The sequence below is a fragment of the Rattus rattus genome, chromosome X (assembly GCF_011064425.1).
Source record: "Rattus rattus isolate New Zealand chromosome X, Rrattus_CSIRO_v1, whole genome shotgun sequence".
Lineage (NCBI taxonomy): Eukaryota > Metazoa > Chordata > Mammalia > Rodentia > Muridae > Rattus > Rattus rattus.
Genome location: NC_046172.1, coordinates 123,186,806 through 123,194,990, shown reverse-complemented (window position 1 = coordinate 123,194,990; position 8,185 = coordinate 123,186,806).

The window sequence follows — 8,185 nt, the reverse complement described above, 5'->3', positions numbered from 1 at the left end:
TAGTATACATTAATTCTCATGTCTAGACTTGATTTTGAAGAGTTTGGAAAACTCTAAGTGACTACACGTTAAGATATTGTCATTTATCACAAAGAATTTTAATGTATGATTTTGATCTTCCTTTAAGTTTGTCTATATGGCCAAATGATAATGAAATCTGAAATGCATCACTGAAAATTATCACCTTGGGAATGGAAGTTCATGGAAATGAGCAGGATGCAATTCATTAGCATGTCAGAGATACTTCTTCAACAGGATGCCATTAAATTATTGTGGTGATAATTGAGACACTAAAAAGAGACAGATGCTGGGCCTGTAGTTCCAAAGATCTTATAACCCATTAGCAATTAAATTTCAATGAGTTAACATAACTTTACTCTCACTAAATTAACAACTGGGAATTTGTTTTTAGAAGCTGTCTTTTTATAAATGTATTTTTTCCTGATTTTAAAAGAAAATTCAAGTTCTGCTGTAGTGCAAGAATCAGAAGACACATGACATATAAATATAAGGATATGTGTTCTACTCTCAATATTGGAATTTGGCTGTCAGACCACTAACTCAGATAACCTGGTGAGTATAAAGAATATGAAATGTAGACTCATCTAATCCTTTGGTTAGTTATAGTAGAGTCTTGGTCCTTATTTACTAGCTGTTGTCATTTGAATTGCAAGTATGACTAATAAGTTCACGGATTTGAATATACTCAATTTGGCATCATACTGAGGCCAAGGTATTAAAATGTAGTATGTCTGTAGATATAGGTAATTATATGCAAAACTTTTGTAGGTTTATTTATCTATAGTACTTCCTGTTTGATCCATACCATGTGAATATCCACCAACATTATAGGAGCTGATATCTTTTGAAAGGATTCCACTGAAGCCTGGATTGTGTGGAGCTCTTTTTGATTTTTTAAGATTTATTTATATGAGTACACCATAACTGTCTCCAGACACACCAGAAGAGGGCATCAGATTCCATTATAGATGATTGTGGACTACCATGTGCATTCTGGGAATTGAACTCAGGACTTCTGGAAGAGTACTCAGTGCTCTTAATCATGGAGCCATCACTCCAGTCCCAGAAGCTGCTTTCTTAATGCCTCATCCACCAGAAGGAACAGAAATTTCTTAACCAAAATATACCTACATCTCTACAACAAATAGTTGCTATTAGATATTTTGGTGACACAGTCAGAAAATAATCCAGAAAATTAGTTTGAGAAACATGGAGTCATTGAGGTAATAAATAAGAACAAATTATGTGGGGGAACATTGCCTGTGGTTTGTGGGAAGAATGTGGAAGAGTTTGGAAATGCAGAATAGAGAAACTGTAGAAGGATATAAACAGTGCTTAATGGATTCAGGTGATAGTTCACAAAACACAATGATAATAGAACTGTAGACAGTAAACGATGTACTCATGAGCTTTAGATGAGAATAAGACCTTATCAGGCCTAGAGACCATGTTATATCCAGGTAATATATCTGACTTTATTTTGCCTTTGTCAGAACTATCTGAATAAGGCCAAGTTAAAAATTAATGACTCATTTATGTTTTCTATGGTATCTTCTGCCCCTGAGATTCCCTCTTCTATCTCTTGTATTCTGTTGGTGATGACTGCATGTATGACTCCTGATCTCTTTCCTTGATTTTCTATCTCCAGGGTTGTCTCCCTTGGTACTTTCTTTATTGTTTCTATTTCCATTTTTAAATCCTGGATGGTTTTGTTCAATTCCTTTACTTGTTTGTTTGTGTTTCTGTAATTCTTTAAGGGATTTTTGTGTTTCCTCTTTAAGGGCTTCTACTTGTTTACTTGTGTTGTCCTGTATTTTATTAAGGGGGTTATTTATGTCCTTCTTAAAGTCGTCTATCATCATCATGAGATGTGATTTTAAATCTAAGTCTTGCTTCTCCATTGTGATTAGATATCCAATACTTGCTTTGGTGGGACAACTGGGCTCTGATGATGCCAAGGAGTCTTGGTTTATGTGGCTTAGCTTCCTGCACTTGCCTCTTGCTATCAGGTTTTCTCTGGTATTAGCTTGTCTGGCTGTCTCTGACAGTGGTTTGACCGTCCTGTGGGCCTGTGTGTCAGTACTCCTGTAGACCTATTTTCTTTCAGCTGTATTTGGGAACAGAAAGCTGCTCCTGGGTTTGTGTGACCTGAAGACTCCAGGCAGGATGCTTAGAGCAAAAGACTTGGTCTTACCTCTCCTCTCAGATGTGTCAGAGCTCCTGGTGAATGGATTTTGGCTCTCAGCACAGGAAGAAAGCTGAAGGTCCTGTTGCTGACTGTCTGTTGAACAGTGTTGAAATTAAAATTATGAGGGACTCCTAAAATATCTGTACCCAGATTCCATGGGGAGAGAGCTGGTCTCTCAGAAGTGCAGAAAATTCTGAGAGCAGAGGAGAGACCACAACTTCTGCTCACATTTCTGGCCCCAAAGGAACCCTCTTGGAACACTCAGGACACAGAAAGCTAGAATCAGTCTGGGACAGGATCCTTCCCATTTCTGCCCATGCCCAGAGTTGACACTGTGACACATATCTGTGTACACAAATGCCATGGGGAGAAAGCTGGTCTACAGAAGTGCTGACACACAGACTTATAGGAGGATCAAGCCTCTGCCAGAGACAGCAAGACCAGCTAACATGGGAGATAGGCAGATGATGAGAGGCAAGGGCAAGAACCTTCGAAGCAGAAAACAAGGCCACTTGACATCATCACGACCTGTTTCCCCCACCAAAGCAAGCCAAGGATATCCCAAACACCAGAAAAACAATAATTTGATTTAAAAAAAAATCACAATTCATGAGGATGTTAGAGGTTTTAAAGAAGTACATAAATAAATAATTCCCTTAAAGAAATACAGGACAACACAGGTGAAAAGTTAGAAGCCCTTAAAGAAGAAACACAAAAACACCTTAACGAATTACAGGAGACACAATCAAACAGGTGAAGGAATTGAACAAAAAAACCCAGGATCTAAAAATAGAAATAGAAACAATAAAGAAAGCATAAAGTGAGACAACCTTGGAGACAGAAAACCTAGGGAAGAGATCAGGAGTCTTAGATGTAAGCATCCCCAACCGAATACAAGAGATACAAGAGAGAATCACAGGTACAGAAGATACCACAGAAAACATCAACATAACCATCAAAGAAAACGGAAAACGCAAAAAGCTCCTAACCCAGAACAGACAGGAAATACAGGACCCAATAAGAAGATCAAACCTAAAGATAACAGGTATAGAAGAGAGCAAAAATTCCCAACTTTAAGGGCCAGTAAATATCTTCTACCAAATTGTAGAAAAAAACTTTCCCTAAACTAAAAGAAAGAGATGCCGCAAACATTCTAAGAAGCATACAAAACTCCAAATAAGATTAGACCAGAAAGAAATTCCTCCTGTCTTTTATAAAGATTCAAAAACACTAAAAATGCAAAACAAAGAAAATATTAAAAGCAGTAAAGGGAAAAGGTGAAGTAACTTTTAAAAGGCAGACCTGTCAAAATTACGCCAGACTTCTCACCAGAAACTGTGAAAGCCAGAAGACCCTGGGCAGATGTCATATAGACCCTAAGAGAACACAAATGTCAGCCCAGTTACTGTATCCTGCAAACTCTAATTAATATAGATGGAAAACCAAGATAATCCATAACAAAAACAAATTTACACAATATCTTTCCACAAACCCAGCCCTACAGAGGATAATAGATGGAAAAACCCAACACAAGGAGGGAAAATACATCCTATATAAAGCAAAAAAGTAATCTAATTTCAACTAACCCAAAAGAGGAGAGACACACAAACATAATTCCACTTCTAACAACAAAAATAACAGGAAACAACAATTATTGATCCCTAATATCTCTCAACATCAATGGACTCCATTCCCAAGTAAAAAAGACATAGACTAACAGACTGTATATGTAAAGAGGACCCAGTATTTTGCTGCATACAGGAAACACACCTCAGTGACAAATCAGCATAAAAGACTGGAAAAACTTTTTCCAAGCAAATAGTCCCAATAAACAAGGTGGAGTAGCCATTCTAATGTCTAATAAAATTTCAACCAAAAGTTATCAAAAATAATAAGGAAGGACACTTCATCTTCATCAAAAGACAAATGCTCCATATACAAGGATACCTACATTCATAAAAGAAACCTTACTATACAAAATGTAATGGGATACTAAATGACCTTGTTTTTATAGTTTTCTTTGAGAGCAACTGTTCTTAAAAAAAAGGCAAAGTGATGTTGCTATCTATGATTAAATTTCTAGAGAAAGCTTAGTCATATAGAGATATTTTGAATAGTCTGTATAAGGAAACATGTGGAAAATAATTTATACACAGTTTCAAGTAGATAAATAATGGAAGGTTGATGTTCTGGAATAGTCTTGCTAGAAGCACCACTAAAGTAACAAGCCTAAGTAAGTCTTTACTAAATGTACACCCCTAACATGCTTGGGGTTTGAAGTAGTGTTAATGTATAAAGGCATCATTGTGCTGTCTATAATAAGTGTTTGAAAGGGAACACTCACATAAGCACTAAAAGTGATTGAGCAATATCTTCTTTATTGTCTAATGGCATTATAAAGTACTCAATAAATTCATCATGATATTTCATTGTGTTTCAAATTGTAACAATGCATTAAAGACTTTCAGTGAGTTTGAATGTGAAAGCAGTGTCTTCACTGAGGATACCTGAATATAAATAACAATTCAATGCCTGGGTACCATGCTCTACACAACTTCCTGTGAAAGCCACCTTTCTAAGTTATGAGGAATAGAAAATGGTGAGTAAGATCCAGTCCCTGGTCTCGAGAGCTTGTAAATGTTGGCTGTTCTGGAAATGATTCTTCTATTTTCTTTCCATCCAAATAAGCAAAATATCAGCAAGTACACACCTGTGTTTGTATCGTTATATAAAATAAATGGTAGTGCAAACCAGCTGGAAAAAAATTACATCTCAAATAATCCCCTTGAAGCCTGAATTAATTTATTTGCATTTTCATAAAAAGAAATTGATGTTAAAATGTATGCAAACTCTTAATGAAGTGTTGGCTGAGTCAAACAGAACAAATTGTTGTTATGACCGACAGTAAAATGCATTCAGGTCATCTAGGAGAGATAGGTCAAGGATATAGGCTCTGGAAAACAAAAGAAAAACATTGTCCTAGATTGTCAGAGAATCCAAAGTACTCAGGATCTATGTATTTTCTTTCATTCAAAAGTAATTAACTATATAAATATTTAATTACAATTTTCCAAAGACAATCTTCAAAACATTAAAAACAATCTCTGTAGCATATTTGGATGTTTAAACCATCATTAGGTAATCTCTGCTCTATAAACTCATAGCTGTATGCTTTTGATAAGTGCATAAGAGCAAACATGATTTAATATTTTAACTTAAAATTATTTTCATAATTTAGGCCTTTGCCATTCTAGACTGCTGGAGGTTAGAATGTTTTACAGATTATTTACAAAAGTTTGAGCTGGCATTTTGTGTACTAGTGGTAGACAAATCTTATAGGTATACTGATGAGAGCATTCGTTGAAATGAGCAAAGTCTGGTAGTTAAAAGAGAGAAATGGTGAGCATACCTAGGCATAAAATTGGATATTATATTCAGAAATACTTTTGAATTGATGTTGTGGGTTTATAGTAGAAATGGAACTAACAGTAATAGCAGTACCATATGCTCTTATGCAATACAATCTATATGCTGTTTACAGGGCCCACATATTCCTCATCACTAAGCATGTTATGAGAAAATGGATACCAAATTGAATTCTAAAGTCAAAAAACTGTAAGGTATGCCTTAGTTACTTTTCTATTACTGTTAAGAGACGCCACAACCAAGGCAACCCATAGAAGAAAGAATTTATTGGGGGGGGTGTCACATTTTCACAGGTTAATTCCATGACCATCACAGCAGGCAACTTGATAACAGGCAGGCATGTCACTGGAACAGTGTCTGAGAGCTTATGATTACACTAGCACAAGGCAGAAGGTGGCTGGTAACAGGGAATGGTGTAGGTTTTGGAAACCTTAAAGCCCACTCTCAGTGATATACCTCTTCCAACAATGGCAGACCTCCTAATAATTCTCAAATAGTTCCACTACATGGGAACTAACTATTGAAATATATGAGGAGGAACATTCTGTTGGGGGCATACTCATTCAAACCAAAAATAAGGTTTGTGTGAGTGTGAAAACAGTAGATGTGCTCAAAGGACATATAACTATTGTCCCCAAATACTCCATTATAAACATGAGATAAAACATCCCAAAACAATAGTGGAGGACCTATTCTCAGTTTGATTTCCAGATATATTACTGTGCTATTTCTAGTTTTCATTTTAATCAAAAATAACTGTGTTCTAATTTAAATGTGATTGGCATCATTTGCTGATTTCTGTGTATAGATATCTTTACAATCATCAGTTTTAGGCAATTCAGGAAAAATCACTAACCATGTAGGTTAAAGTAGGGATACAATCAACAGAGCTGTATAGGACAACTTTGCACACTGTGGGATATAAGCATGAGTCACAACAGCAGCATAACATCTAAATAAAGGTTTAAATATCTAAATGGATTAAGAATAAGCTTACTCCTGTTTCTTCCCATACCTCATCCTGCCCCTCCCTTTTTCCTCCCCATCACCACTTTTACCCAGATCCCTCCCTCCCTCTGCCTCCTGTGACTTCTTTTGCCCCTTCTAAGTGGAATTAAAGCTTCCACACTTTGATCTTCCTTCTTGTTAGGCTTCATATGGTCTGTGAGTTAAACCATTGGTATTCTAAGATTTTGGACTAACATCCACTTATCACTGAGTGCATACTTTGTGTGTATGGGGAATCACTAGACAGTCCTATAAACCGGGTATTTAAGAGACTTCTAGGACCCAATGGAGGTGACATTACCCTAAATGCCCAACAATGGAGAGATAGAACCTGAAGAGACCACATCAAGTAGATAGACATGGTCCCCAGTAGGGAGATGGGGGCACCCTCCCATCTAAAATTTTTTAATCCAGAATTGTTCCAGTCAAAAGGAAACATGGACAAAAATAAAAATGGAGGGGAGACTGAAGGAAAGGCCATTCAGAGACCACTCCACCTTGGGATCCATTCCATCTGCATACACCAAACTCCAACATTATAGTTGATGCCAAGTAATGCTTACAGAAGGGAGCCTGGAATACCTGTCCTCTGAGAGGCTCTGCCAGCACCAGACTAAGACAGATGCAGGTACTTGGAGACAACCATTGGACTGAGCCTGGGAATGCCAATGGAAGAATTAGGAGAAGGACTGAAGGAGCTTAAGACTATTTAAACCACATTAAAAGAACAACAGTTTCAACAAACAGGACATGTCAGAGCTCCCAGAGTCTAAGTCACCAACCAAAGAATATATATGAGTGGTTCCATGGCTTCCATTATATATGTGGCACAGGACTAAATTCTCTAGAACAAATGTGAGGGGCGGTACTTGGTCCTGTGAAGGTTTGCTGCTCCAAAGAAGGGGAATGCAAGAGTGGATTGGTGGGTGGTGGAGCATCCTTTTAGACACAAAGTGGAGGGGGATGGAGTAGGGAGACCAGGGAGCCAACATTTAAAATGTAAATAAGTTATAAAATTTATAAAAAAGGAGTAAGTTTACATGGGCATGTTAAATGGCTCCATAAGTTAAAGTGCCTAATAGCAAGCCTCATAACCAGAGTGTGAGCTCAAAGAGCCACAAAATAAAAAGACAGACTTGAGAGTCACAGCTTGTATTCTATGAATTCTAACACATGCATTTATCCTCACAAAGCACATGAATAAAATGTTTAATGAGCTGAAGTAGTATCTTAACCCAAGCCAAATAGGGACAGGGTTATTTCTAAAGTATCATTGAACTTACTAATGCAGAACCTGTGCACATACCCAGCTCCTCTCTAAGGATATGCTGATAATACTGTAGAACTCTCAAATTCTTTTCAAAAGTCCCCTAGTCTTCTAGGCCTATGATAATAATTGATTCCCAGGGGATAAGAAGAGACTGAAATAAGCCTATAAAAGTACCCCAAAGTAGAGGAGTTGGATTATCCTTAACAACATATTAAGATGTAAATGTGAAATAGTCTACGAAAAATTGAAAGGTAAGATAATAGATTAAGTAG